We start from the raw sequence: 15,538 nt of genomic DNA, 5'->3' as shown, positions 1-15,538 counted from the left end.
AATACAGGAATAGTATTGTATTGTTCGTGCCCAAAGAGATTAATGCCATTGTACCAGAGTTCAATACCACTGTGGGTATAGTTTAACAATTACTCTAGAGATCGCGATCCTCAAAACTACTGCAGGGTGGAGATAAATCATCAGTCTCAAAGGAACTGTCAACAAATATTCTGGTCTGATGCTGGGCAAGGATATGAGTTTTACATATTTTCACATTCAATTTGTACGATGTGTGTCTGCTGCAAAACAACAGCTGCAATGATAGACAAGAAGGAAACGTATCAAATTTTTTTACAACTGTCAACACATTTGCTTTTGTCACCTTTATGCAGATTAGTCATCCAGGACATTAAACTGTACAATTGTAGAAATTGAATCAATCATTACTGCTGGATACTACAATCTGCTTTTGTCATTTCTGAAAACAGATAAAAGAACAGAAACAACAATAAACACATAAATATCATGCACAGCAAACCAAGTTATGCTGGCACCTTTTTAGAAAATACAAGTCATCTTTTATTCTTCAGACTTCATTTAAAATGATGTCAAACAATAATTAACTGTAGGATGATTATTGAAGAAGCCGTATAGTGACAAAAAGGCCAACAACCTCCGCTTTCAAATGTAGCCAATATCTGGAATCACACATGACAGCGTGACGAAAGGTGTATGATTACATGCTGACCTTGCTTCTATCGCATGAGTCACAGTCATAACGACTACAAAGGCACGTTTGTGCACAAACGGATACCACACTCATCAATTATAATATCCCTTCTTTGTGCAAGATACAAGAAACTGGTGCTGCATGATTCATGACACCCTGATTTCAAAGCATAAAAAACAGGGTGAAATTTTTAGTCTGTTATTTGCACACACATCAATTTTTGTCTGTTTCCAAAATTAAAAAAAAATTTTCAACCATACTTTAAATTGTACAAAGCAGCTTCAAAATAAACAAAATATGCTGTGGATTGCAAAAATAAACATTGGAAATGTATACTAATGTCATAGAACATTACAAGGTCAATTAAGATGTGAAAAAAAATGTCTTGTTTGGCACATGTATACAAATTCCATGTGTTCAATCATTTGTTCTGACCACTTTGATTTCATAATGAAGGCAACTTTTTTTGTCAAACTTTGTTTCATTCGCAAGCTCGCATCAGTTTTTGGATTCCCAGAGGATGTCATCCATATAATCAAATCAACATGGCCTAATGCAAAACATGTAAACCACACTTGTTTAGGCTCTTGATACGAGTCTGACCATCAAACTTTTCCTGGCCTCTTACTGATGAAAACAATGGACTCACTCACAGCTTAAGGCACTGTGCCACTGTGATAAATGGGCAAGCTCTTCTGAATTGACAAAAGATTAATGCAAAGGATAACCACAAAAGGCCCACTGATATCTGTGCAGTCCACTCCAACCTTGATACATGATCTGCCATTGACCTGATGCCACAGAACTCAAAGAAGGATTATGAATTTGAGTGGAGAGATCCTTGCTGATATACACACAGGATTTGGTCATTGTAGACCCCCAGGACTCTTGGACACATTCCCAGTGGTGCTATGATTCAAGATCAGGATACAAGAAGGCTCAAGTGCTAGAGCCATCTCTTGCTCAGGCACACTGAGAGTGGACAGTTTCAAAGCCACATGTTCACAGTGAATTTTGAGGTCACAGCTAACCAATAACTCAACTTACCCGAACATCCATTTGCTGATAATGTTATAGGAGTGGGGGCTGACACACAACAGTTGCACTTTGTATATAAAAAAACATGGCAAGAGTAAAGAACACATTAATTTCTTTCAATGAGCAGGAAACTGCAATTAGTGGATACAGTGTACGTGTATATCACTTTTAGAACACCCTGCATTGACATACGTAGTCTTCATCTTGCAAATGAATCTGTGTTTTGAAGAACCATCAACCATTTGTGACATCAGATCTGTGGGCAACTTTTATCTATTTCTCTTGAAACTTACAATATGATGCTGAAAGAAGAATACTAAAGAAAGTAAAAAAAATCTATGATGTTACTTCCGTTACTTGTTTTTCTTTATTGCATAGCCCCAAATGTGTGGACTGGTATGGACAGATGGTGTTTACCGGAGGTATTTGTATGAATGTGACCACAGGTGGACAGTGCAGTCATGTAGAATATTACAGAGCCAAGCCAGGCAGAAATAATCAAAGATGCCCATACAAATTTTCCGGTACATTAAACTGTTCCTGTCCGTGGTGCTGAAACTAGCGTAAATCAAAGCCACTGCTTTCCATCAAGTTCCATGGTATTGAACAGTAGACCATTACAGTAGGATTGCATCTCTATCCAGTTTCAGCTTACAAAAAGCTTTTTATTAACTTCTTGTCACAAATACAACACAAACAGGCACCCACATGCTATGGTCCCTAGATGTGTCATTGTAATTTTTTGCTATCATTTGTCTTTCCAAATTTCTTACCATCAACTGCAGCCTTGCAGCTCTGGCATTTGTCCACCCTTTTCTCCTTACTTTCTTTGCTCTTAGGAAGGGCACTTCAAACAAAGTTGGCATCCCCCTTGGCTTTTTTCCCAAGGTAGATCAAACAGTGATTGGCTCAACATCAACTCCTCATTACAACCTCTTGACCCAACAGACAAAGGCTTCCAGGAATGTATTACCTCCAAGGGTTACACAGTGGGTTGTGCATCAAACCGGGTCATCAAAGTGTCCTCCGGGGATTAACAAGGATTACCCACTGGCAAGAGATAATCCTAGCTATCCCTCTTCAATCTAGATGTACAATCCAGGTGGATCTAAATCAGGTCAACGAAGGAAGGAAAGTCTTAAGGCCACATGAGTAATCTACTTCTAATTAAGATAAGAAATCAGGAATTGAAAGTTTAGATGGAGTTCACTCAGCTGGTTCACTGGAGGTTTGTCCAAGGTTGCTGGTGTTGCATTGAGGGAGAGACAGAGAACTCTTGAGTGTACATTTTAGGGTACACCAAGCAGGATACTAGCTTTTATTTCTTAAGAAATTTTCGTCCCTTGGTTCACTGCATAAAATAACTACTGTTCTGCAGTTGGCATGTCTTCACACAAACCAGCCCTACCTAATTTTGAAAAGTACAATTCAATGAACTAATCAAAAATGGAAAATGGGCTATCACTTTTATGATATTTTGGGTGAAACTGCTCACTCTGAAATTTTGTGGCTTAATATCTGAAGCTACTTCAAATCTGGTCTGCAGCTGTTGACTGGAGAAGCTGTGCTTTCACTGCACATCTTCAAGCTGTTTCCAATTGCATGTAAACGAAAAGTACACTTCAGAACTTTCCATCAACTTGAACTTGGCCTTCCATCAACTACATGAACTTCAGTGTGAATGCCCTACTCAAAGCCACCCCCTGAAAACTTTGATGAATGTTCTGCAAGAATATTACGTCTATAGATAAATATACCTTTTAAGAATCTGTTGTTACCGTCTGGATGGGGTGAGATGGTGTCACAATCAAACAAAAGTGCCACTGACTCCTCTGATTCAACTTCATATTAAGTAAATACGTCATACTTCATTGTGTGATCACACTTTTCTATTTCGTTCTTGACCCCTGCTGCCTTGCAGGTCACCGTTCTTTGAAATGTTATTTCCTTTTATAAGTCGTTTTGATCAGCTGGCAGGAAGCGAGTGGGTGCTGCTGCTTATGAAAGGAGCCTTTACATCTTGCCGACTCCCAGGAACTAATACCAACCCCATCTGCCAGGCTTTAATACCTGCTATTCAGACAGGCTTTCCTTTATCATGTGATTCCTTTGATCAGATTTATGCACTTCTATAACCAAAGACGTCGTCACAGACTGGTGACCGTGCTGAACCTCTACAAGTTATCATATTTCCAAGAAACCAATTCCAAGCTATTCACACTTTGATAGCCATGAGGCCTTCTCAAAATTACATCAGATTCTACAAAGGCAAAGGGCTTTTTTGCAAAATGTGCTTCAGCTGCCAACTTATCTTCCTGCAATCACAGCAATTCCATTCAGTAGCTGTATTTCAATTTTCTCAACATGAGCCCTTTCAACAGCAGGTTACAATAAAATGAAAATCAAAGTGCAAAATTTCATGTTTTTCAAATTGATACTCTATTATGCCCATCACATGATAACGAAACTACCAGGAACATTTAACATTTCCAAAAGAAGTTTTAGTTGGACTGATCTCTCAGGCCAGCCTTCTTTCTATGGGTTCTATCCTGTAAGGACACAAATCGTAGGAGGTCAAACAAACTCCACAAGAGAACACTTGCAGAATCAAAAATAGCTGTCATAATAACAAGAAGTTTATTTGCAAGTTCGTGCCCGAGGGCTAATTGCAAGTACATGGTATAAACATAGTGACAATGGACAGTCATAATGCCCCTTCACGTTCTACCCTAGTACACATCTTATCAAAGACACCATGGTGTCTCTGGATGAAGATAATATCTGGAATCTTACACAACTTAGGTGCTAGCACTGAAGTTTACCAGATGCTAAAATCAACCCACACAGTAATAACATCAGTGGAAGCACTTGGGTCAGGAGGTGATGCCGGAGAGCACAAGTTCCTAAGCCCTTCCGGGAGCTGGCCGGAGGGAAGGGAAAGTAATTTCATTGCCTGATGCAATAAAAGTTTCACACGCACCAAGAGAACTACATTTTGTAAGACTTTCAAAACCAGGCTGGCCTTTAGATGTTACTGACTGGAAGAAATGATGCTCATTAATTATGCAACACTGTACTTTATTTTTCATGGAAAAGTTTAAGAGACATCAGAAACACTGTGACTCACCTTTATTCAAGTTATTAACATGCAGCAACAGTGGATGGAATAATGATAGTTGATCTAGATCAAAGTACAAGATATCTTTGAGTTTGTGGTTGACACTACCATGGAAAGAACTGGCAATTTTTCAGGACTGCAATTGTCTCCAGGCTCCCGGGATTCGAACCCACACCGCCAGACAACAAACCCAGCACCGCAAACCACTACGCCAAAGCTCAGAGCTGTTGGCATGGTCAGTTTGGTGGCGCTCCAATCCCACTGTTACACAGGCACAATGACTTTTCACCTTGCTATACCGGTACCCTTTGTGACCTCATTACCACCTGGACCTTGAAGAAATAATTCTCTGACCCAATTATCTAATTGTTCATGAGATTTATCATCAACCTCATTTTTGTATTGATTTACATACATTTTATGACAAACAGCTGTGAAATTTGGGTTACTATCACGTCAGCATTGTAGTGATTATCGACCCTTCCACCACTTCATCAAGTACAGAATGATGGTACCTGTAAATGACAAACTGAATTTTGGACATGACTGAAACCATATACATGTACAATTGTAAGTAATTATTTAAGTTCAAATAGTCTCTGAAAGTAATTAACTTGACATTACAGTGAAATGGAAATTATTACCAAATGTCAGTAACCAAATGTTTTGAGACATCATCTTGCGTATAAAGCATGCATGGTATATTCATTGAATACTGGCTTGCATATCTGAATCACATATGGCACTTGGTGTGGGAGGAAAATCAATAACTTGACAGTAAGAATGGATGGCAAAATTGTAGCAAGAGAAAAAAAAAATTTGAAAAACCCCCACCCCTCCAAAAATTACCTTTTACCCATGCAATTATCTCTATGAAAAATGGAGATATAGTTTTGTGTGTGTCTGTCTGTCTGTCTGCTTGTTTGTGTTTCTGGATTATTGAAGTCAGCCTAATTCAAGAACCTCCGGATCGATTACAATGATATTTGTTACATGGGTAGGTGTTTGAAAGTCAAAAATCAAGGTCAATTTTGGGCCCACTGGTACATTTTGTATGTGAGCTTGGTACTGCAGCAGAAATTCCATTCTTGTAACTTTTGACCTGGATGTACTTTAGTCTTGACTATTTGGTGACAGATAGCTTGGAATGTAAGGAATATATGTTGTGTATGTTTGGGGCCCCTAGCAGATTGCTCTGGAACTGCAGGGGCCTCTTTGTCAAAATCTTCTAAGGAGGATAACTGCACAAGGAATGACAAATGCATATGATATTTGGTATATATATATATAGGAAGCGTAGACAGAGATGTACATCATAAAGTGCAAATTGTGCAAATTATGCAAACTGGTACTTAATTTACATATCTAATGAGGGAAATCTATATTTGTAGTGTTTTCCATTATAGGGCTCAAATACCAAGCATAGATTATGTAAATGTAGAAGTCATTTACACAATCAGACCATTTCATGGAGATATGAGGTCTTAAAACACCTGTTACCTTATCATATTCTGGTTTGACCCTTAGCATCAACTGCCTGGAGGTTCAATACTCCTTGATTTCTTTCTGAAAAGAAGTTAGGATTGTGCTATTATGTGTGATAATGAGAACACTTCTACATGAAAATTTCATTGGGGATTTTGTAACAAGTACTAATCCACTCTATTCATGTGAAGAGTTGGCTTGATTCTGTCTGCAGCAGATACTTCCAGGTCAGTTATAGCAGTCTTGTTGATGAGAAACACAAAGATGGGGATCAGTGACATCTCAAAGAGCAAATTTGCAATTAGATGACAATTTCTGCATCTGAAAAGAAGTGGTAGATTAATGCGATCCCCAATCTCCTACTCTGACAACGTGACTAATTAACTTAGCTCAGTAGAGTATGCAAAATGCTCCCTTCTGCTTGTAATCCTTGCTCTGTACCTGTGGAGGAGAAACATGCTTGAAATGCAGAGTGGATCGAGTATGGAACATGACATATTGAAATCATGGTAAAACATCTTGAGGATGAGAAACATTCTCCACAAAGCACGGACATTATGTAAGGCTTCTTATATAATGTTCGTGCTTAAAGCTGCAATTTTGCACCATCCATTCAGTAAGCAACTACTTATGGTACTGGTAACTCATGCATCTTGGAACATTTGATTGATACCTTTACTGAATAGCAAGTACAATGTACAGCAAGAGGAGATACTTTACCTTACGAGACCTGTAGAGGTATTTCAACTTGAATGCTCCACCAGATTTTTGTCAAGGCTGCTGTTTTTCTGACCTACCCTCAAAAATACACGAATTTTACAGTATTCGCGAGTTTGGATTTTGCCACATAATAACTATTTCTGAAGAGCCCAACAACCAAGCAATTGAATCGTTGTGGCAAATGGCATCCTCTAGTGACCTTGAACACTCCATTTCACCTACTACAAAGCAGTACTAAAAGTGCTAGCTTACACATAGATCACTGCGCTCTGCACTAAAATCTGATCAGAGGTATCAGCTGGGTGATGATTGCGGGGGATTTGTACTTATAGGCTGCACATTTCCAAAGCAGTTTTAGCACTCACTTTCAACAGATGGCCTATCTAAGATCAACTGTGAAGAGCGCAGCACGTGTTGAATGTAGCATTAGAGCGACTGGATGAAGAAAGCAAATTGTAATTACCACAGCTGCTGTAGTGTGCATCGTTGAGAGGATAGTGAACCCGGAGGCTGAGAGTTTGAATCCGAGCCAGTTGTCTCTCATCCAACTTGCGCAGCTGCTGGGCATGATGGTGGTCTTTGAGATTGGACATTCTGAACAGCACTCCACTGTTCATTGCACAGATTTCTCCATTAGCTGTTCCTATTCATGAACATACATGTTAAGTAAAAAGCATGTCCTTTCACAACAAGTGGGCAAGTCTTAGCTATTATGTTTTTATCTGTAGTAGCAGTAGAAGTAGTAGTAGCAGTTGTAGCAACAGTAGTAGAAGAAGCAGCAGCAGCAGTTGTAGTAGTAGTAGTATCGTAGCAATAGCAGTAGTAATTGCAGTAACTGCAGTAGTAGTAGTAGTGGTAGTAGCAGTGGTAGTAGTAGCAGTACTTACTGTAATAGACTGGTTTATTTCATCATACACAAAATGTAAGTTTTAGAAGAGTAAGTATGACTTGTATAGGGCACATGTGTCCCAGCATGCACCAGCTACAGAAGAAATCTGTAACAACCGATAATCAGACAGCAGCTGTCTGAGTACTTCAAAAATCTTATGCACTGATATTAATGACTAGACTTCACATTTCTACAGTTCTTCTTCTGGGAAAATCTTACAAGGACTCTTAAAATCATCCTGGAGGGAGTGCCTGATGGATGCCTGCACCCACTTTAGACATCCTAATCTTCAGTCTGGCTCCAACAGGCTGCCTGTGCTGGTGGCACTGTCTGCATCCCTTCAGCTGCAGCGTTCCTGCAAGGAGTCAGAGTATAATGAAGCTATCATTTTGTCAAGAGAATGGCATGTGATGCGTCTTTCTGCTTAGAATGTAGCCACAGACTATAGATCACTTGTCTGATGGTCATCTTAAGTTTCCATGATGCGTCTTTTGTATGAATTTTATAGCTATCACAGACATTCTTCTGTCTGGGTTGTGACAGGAGCAAAGGGCATTTGTCCGGTGATTTATAAGTTGCCCTGCAGAAAATGTGCTGATGTCAGTCCAAATTGGGGAACCAGAGATCAGCTCCGCACAGTAACATTCTTCTCCTCATGACGCAGTGTGTGAACAATCACAGGACTCCTGTCAATGAGCAGAATGTGCCGTGTATGTATCCTTAGCCTGCTGGCTTTAATTGGAAAATATGTAGAACTGAGGTTAAAAATGATATAAAATTATTTTGGCACCAATCCGTGTAGAAATCAAAACAACTTCAATGTGCTTCAAGAGTGTAAGAAGACAAAATAAAAATGAAACACAAGATTTGATTTATAAAAACAATACAGCAGCAAAATGGAGATCTGTCTCCTACCCTGGCATTGGAATGCCATTCAGTACCTAAGCCAGCTCAAGTACAGAGTCAGGCAGACAGCCATGTTATTTTACAAGTGTTTGGGCTGGACTGTAGCAAATCTCTGGGTCAATAGAAATACTTGATGGGCCATTCGAGAGCCAGGAAGGCACATCAATCTCAACCCCCACATCATACCTCAAACTCATATACCAGTGGTAATGCTAAGCCCACAACTTTAAGACAGTATAGATTTACCATGCAGAATGAAACAAAATGGTTTGCAGTGACTGTTGTACGTGGGTGACCCCAACGCTGCTCCAGACACCAAATGGACAGCTTAGGGTTTCGAAGGGATAGAAAATACACGCAAGGATCATGTCCGCCACTCAATTGAAATTGATCTGGGAGATTGGATCGCTGCGAAACCACACGAGTGTTGGTTACATGGCACTTGGGATGCTGCCGTATGCACAAGGAGGCCGTAATTCAGCTGCAAGGTTCATAAAGTTGAGTGGCCGGGTCGAGAGGGCTAAAGTAATTCTAAAAACATGACTGTATAACATCGTGTTGGGATGTATGTTGTCTTGCCATTACTTTGTATTATCATTATACGACTGCTGACTGACTCACCAAAAATTATTTGAGGAATAATTCCTTTCTTAATTCTTAAATATATGGCTTATATGATAGAAATTTCATCAACACAATGTTATTCCATTATTCCATTAAAATTCAATTGATCCACAACTACATCCAGCGAACTGGACAGCTCAACATTTTACTTCAACAAGTGCAGTGTTAACATGTTGATAGGATGTGGACAACTTGCGTGGTGCATGCTGGGAATGAAAAGTAGTAGGGTCTTTCACACACAAGTCATACGTGCTCCTCTGAAACTTACTTATTTGTGAAAAATACAGTTGTAATTCTAGTGCATTTCTTTATTAAACAGCAAACAAGAAACATACTGTATATATCTGTTAGTCTATATAATTACAAACATAATGTAGAAAACAGAAAATGTGAGCAAAAAAATCCCAAAAGCCTTCTAGATCTGTAAGCTCCATCAAAAACTGAGACAATACAACAGGGGTTTTCCTTTCTCCAAAATGGTTATAGGCGAAATGATTTTTGCTCCACACATTTGATACATAACGATTATATCTTAATAAATTTAAATTTGCGGGTGTGTTTAAAAATTTACATATTGGCATGGCAGACATTACACAAACAAATGTGCGTGCCAGGAAAAGTGCAGCCTTGCATTGCCACACCCAACAAGATTGCAATCAGGGAAACATCATAAAGTTTGCTAATAAAACATTGATGAGCATGAGCATGTGCATGTGCATGCCATGATGCACTTCTTTACCTGAAGCACATTTCCGATAAAAACTCATCCTATCCTATATGTAATAATGCAGGTGATAAACTTATTGACATGCAAAAAAATCATATACAGACTTTACTACAGATACTATCAATAAGTGATTCATTAATCATATATCTTGCCTAATACTTGATTTATGGGTGGTAAAACTCTTCTTCATGATTTGAAGTGTCATCAAATGTTTTAACAAACTGATGGGAAAAAGACAAAATTCTAAACATTTTGGGGTCTACACTAAACTTCAACTTCCTTGTGTATCACATTGTTCTTGAAGTATGTCACAGTCAATTCACAAAATTGCTAGCTGCTCCCCTGATGATTTCCTAATAGCATGCAGTAGTCCTTTGATGGGTAAACTTTCATTATAGTATTTTAATAATGCAGCTTCTTTTATTAGTTTACGGTCTTAAAATTGTTGTTACCTTAAGTTTCTGTCATTAATCTTAGGAGTTGAAATGCATGATTTAGAGTGCATTCATTCTGTTGTCAGTCTGAGTGAGTGGTTCTGTTGTGCATATGAATTTAACTAGTAGCTTATCATAAATCAGCTTATTGAAGTATTTCAACTTCATATGTTACTAAGAGCATGTAAAGGAAATTTCAAAGTGGGTGGCAAAGTTTAGAAATCAATTACAGTGAAACACAAGCGGGATGCGACTGTGACACCAAAACCCCACTTAAGTCCATGTAATATTTCATGGAGACTGAAGGCGATATTTTACTGCCAAGATGTCAGACTTCAACCTTGTACAAACTTTCACCAAATTCATCATTGAATAGGTAATGTTGCCAGTAAATCAAATGATACCAAATCACAAGTAAATTATGAAATATTATAGACATCCCTAACCATTTCTATTTTCTTTTAGTTACTTGAGTACCTGTTATCTTGCACACCTTATTACAAGCCCTTAGCATGTTTACCCTTCATTTACATACATGTAACATTAGTCATCCCATTGTTCTTACATACTTTTCATCACCATCATCACCACTTTCCAGTATTGTTTTCAATTGATGCTATCCGTTGACTCCCCTCCCAACTGTAGCCCATCTTACCAAGTTCCCGCATAACGGTTCTTTTCTATTATAATTCATGGCTTGTCCCCTTGCTTCTTTCTTCCTGTTGGACACACACTTAAGTGTTGTTGAATGTCTGCATCTCTCCACAGGGGAGTAGACAACATTGGTGACTCAGTCCCTCAAGAAAAGATTATATGAGAAAACTGTTATATCCTCCATCCAAGAATGTATAGCCACCAGTAAACTTAAATCTCCTAGAAAGGTTGTCTAAGCCTCCTTAAGATCTTGATCTTACAATCTACTGCCAAGGAAATCTATCATTCTCCTGCCTTAAAGTTACACCTCTCTGCCTTGACATTCAGAAGAATCAAGAATACAAAAAATAAGAAATTCTTTCTTGAAAACAATGGTCTATCAGAAACATTTCAGATTATACTACCTGACTTCAGCTTTTTCTATTGAAAATTTTAAGCAAAAAACAAACAAAACTTTAAGGTTGTTGACCCAGTAAAAACCCTCAGGGAGAAAGAAAACACCTTAGGCGATGAAATAATGCAATGTACACTGTACTCCATTGCTGTAGCCCAAGGCTGAATGCAAACTTAGATAAACAGCAGCCTGGAAGACAAAGTTGCTGTCACAGGTGCTGTCACCAGATTCATTAAGAGACAGCGCCCTCAGGAGGTAATAAAGTTTGCTTCAGTAAGCCTTCTTATATTGCTCCTACAAATTCTAAGACCCGCTCTTTCTACAGCTTACTGTTGTGTTGGATGAACTTGACAGATAAAATCGTTCCACACAATTTAATAACAGAAGATTGTCTTGTAAATAAATTAAGTACACCAGTAAAGAAACTTGGCACAGAGGTTCTCAGTAGCATATGCTGCCTTGTGATCAGGATAACTCAAAGTGCTATAAATCTTTTTCTATTGCAGGTAGACCTAACATAGAGGAAGATCTGGGCCGGGATCTAGATCCATGAGTTTTTTTTAAGAACCATTGCAATATGTAGCAAGCTTGGTAACTCATGAGGAAAAATGCCAGCTTCGCCTCCCGGTGCTTTGTTTACATTGAGCATGATTTATTTCCTTCTCTGAAAACCTGACCACATAAATCACCTGTTTGGTCTGTAAAATTGCTGTTTTCTGCTCTCACATACATCAAGATTCACTGTTTCAAGCGGCCATTTCTGCGAAAACAGGTCAACGACCTGACCTGGTGAATGTCCCCCTCCACTAAAACAAATGAAGTGTCAAACTGTCAGACCATCAGCAGAAGCAATAAAGAAGTGCCCACGTTTGCCCAGGGACCGCCCGCTGAGAGCAAAAGTACCTTTGTCCATCTATCTATTGCTCAGGTCAGATCAAATGCCACTGGAAAACCCAGCAGGCATCTACATGTTCACTCTGATTCATCTTCCCGACTTCCATCTGTTAAGAGCGGCTGGAACTGAATCAAGCTTTGTTCAATTTTGCAAGAAATTGGCCATTTGAGAGAAAGTGATCCATCACCTATTACTAACCTGACCTTTTATGTCATGACAAGAAGAGTTTACTTGCTGAAGTCTCGTGGATGTCTTGGCTTAAGCTCTTGCCAGATAGCTAGTCAGTGGGAACAACAAGTTTGAAGTTGAGTTAGGCATTGCAGCCTCAGCATTGTACATATTATGTCCTGTGGCCGACAGCAGCAATGGGCTCAACAGTTTATCTTATCTATTGTGTCATTTTGTTTCAAACTTTGTCTAAAATAGGACTAGCTACATTGTAATTAATAAAAAATTATTTATCTTAAAGCTTTGTTTTATACTTTCAGAAAATTCATGCTGACTACCTTAAATTTCATATAAAAATACATGGAAGCTGTATACTTAACATGGCTATAATTCTCTGAAAACCAATTGAGAAGCTCCATCACAGGGGGTCATTAGAAAATTGCACCTTAATTTGGTACGTTGAACAAAAATTTAGTATAACCTATGGATGCACTATGGAGCATTATCACCCTAGACCGAATGGCTGCCTGCTCTGATTGATAAACGTGGTGTGTTTGAATTCTTCAAGATGTGGCTCTCACCAAACATGGAAAGTCCAGTTTTACGCCCCACCTGAGATGACATCCCTGATCACAGCTAGGTGCCATCCTCCTACACAGGGACATCCAACGGCGAAACCGCCTGTCTGGATGTACCCTGCTTTCTCAACCGTCACTCTTAGTTCCTGTGGACGTACCCCCCTCCCCCCAACCAGCTGTCAGCCAATCAGAGAATAGGCCTTTCAGTTTTCAAAAGGGGTTTTGCATATATAAGGTACGCTCATGAATATCTATAGGTAGGGTGGTTAGGAACTAACGTTGAGAAAGTAGGGTACATCCAGACAGGCAGTTTTGCCACTGCATAGGAGGATGCTATGTGCTTGTCCGAGTGTCTTTCCTGAAGGCATGACAAGGGATTGATTTGAAACCTAGATCTCAAGACCTGAGTCAATGACCATAATCAAATTAGGCCATCAATGTTACAATTCCTGTCACAACTTTGTATGAAAATACTACTGAAGAAGAAATCTAGATCTGTAAGACAAAAAAGGTGACGGTCTATCCAAAATCAAAGAGAATCACACCCTGACAGGCAGGGAAAATTAATAACTGTGGACCTGTTAAATCAATACCTTCTTTCCACATTTCAAATCTGGTCAAATCTGTGAACAATAATCCATTTACCAACATTGACAACTATGAAACATCACTAAATTGTACTATCATTTACCGGCAGTCTCTTAAGTAATAAGTACAATAAGTCATACTACAGACATATTTTTTGCTCAAGACAGAGGTTTGTAGATTGAATCAAGTTTTAATTTGACATGCAGACAAGGTGACTGTGAAAATTACAATAGGATTTCAAAGCCAACTGGAACAAAATGACAAAAAAAAATTCTTTCACAGAAATATAAAGATTGGGTACATGCCCAGAGGAAACAGCGGAAGACAAAGCTTGTGTCAGAACATGATTCTCATCAGCAAAATCAATGCTAGATGACAAAAACTGTCAGAGCTAGGAACAATATCCAATCTGCAATAACAAATATGGATTTTCAATCCACTTCATACATCACTTCTACCATTACTGCCAACTTTAATATACATAATTTAGATTGTCCCTGCAGGAACAGTCAATGGTTATCAAGGAAACTCCTGAAGGTATCGAAAAAGTTGGCAAAAGTCGGAAAAAGTTTCCTACAAGCAGTATGTGGCCACATTCTCAGACTCATAAAATCAGAGCTCCAGGTAAATCAATAGAGAAAAGAAGCACTTTACTTAAGCCCTTCAAAATGGTATTTCTTGTGTGGAAACTCCCAAACTGCAACATTCGTCTTGTACATTGGAGCTTCAAAACTTACAACAGACAATTTTATCAAAAGGACATTCAACCAAAGTTAGAATATCTTATTTTGCTCTTTCCATATAGCCTTTCATTAATAACACTGTCACATGGCTTTCATCTTGAAAATTGTGTTGATTGTGAGGTGGACTTGGAGTAGTGGCTACACAACATGGTGCAATCACTACAGCAGGGGGCTCGTCCGCTGGTAGTATGTGGTGCATTTGTTCAAGTTACATAATGTATAACAGTAAGGTTCAAGCACAGCCAAACTGCCAATGCCAAATGGGTCTGACCCTTAGCAGTTAGCGTGTTGGTTTTGTGTTGGCGAGCTGGCGGCCTGGGTTTGCCACAGGTTTGAATCCTGGAAGCCAGGAGACTGTTTCTACTCGCCTTGGACCTGCTTTCCCACATTGGTTCTCAAATGCTGACTGCTAAGCAGAGAGAGCTGTATGTATCAGTTTTAAAATCCTTGGTATGACATAGCCAGAGATAACTCACATCCAACCATATACAAGCCTCAACTCTACTTACTAGGCCAATGCACTACATGTACAGTCTATAGTCAACTGCATAATGTATAAAGAGATAATGATCCTTGTACAATGACATTTGATGAGACATATTGAATCTTCTGTCCATTATTTCTCATCTGACAGAAAGCATGCCTCGCTTCAATAATTTAACATGTGTTTGATATATGCTTTTGTATGATGAATTTGAGCTATGAATCATCATCATCTGTCTTTTCTTGTTGTCAGGTCATCAGCCAGAGACCGCTGAGGTTGTACACTCTTCTTGGTTTCCCTCATATCTGTCTGTCTGCAGTATCATTATTGGGAACCTGTTTTGCACACATGTGAAAGTTGAAGAGGAGACAATAGGAACCCAAAGAAATGGTGAACAGGGAAAAAACAAAGGAAAGTGATGTT

General features: G+C 39.0%; 1 long non-coding RNA gene across 3 annotated transcripts in view; it reads right to left on the bottom strand.

Annotated features, from left to right (window-relative positions):
- The window catches only part of LOC118415331, a 128,943-nt gene that overhangs the window by 6,904 nt on the left and 106,501 nt on the right, over positions 1 to 15,538 (bottom strand). For 2 of the 3 annotated variants that reach the window (XR_004831106.1, XR_004831105.1), the window contains exons 3-4: positions 8,193 to 8,275; positions 7,495 to 7,674 (exon numbers count right to left, since the gene is read on the bottom strand). This is a non-coding gene — a long non-coding RNA (uncharacterized LOC118415331). Of the gene's footprint in view, positions 1 to 6,326; positions 6,393 to 7,494; positions 7,675 to 8,192; positions 8,276 to 15,538 lie in introns of all 3 variants that reach the window. The other variant, XR_004831107.1, reaches the window with a different exon arrangement.

The sequence above is a fragment of the Branchiostoma floridae genome, chromosome 5 (assembly GCF_000003815.2).
Source record: "Branchiostoma floridae strain S238N-H82 chromosome 5, Bfl_VNyyK, whole genome shotgun sequence".
Lineage (NCBI taxonomy): Eukaryota > Metazoa > Chordata > Leptocardii > Amphioxiformes > Branchiostomatidae > Branchiostoma > Branchiostoma floridae.
This window is presented reverse-complemented; position numbering and strand designations above follow the sequence as displayed.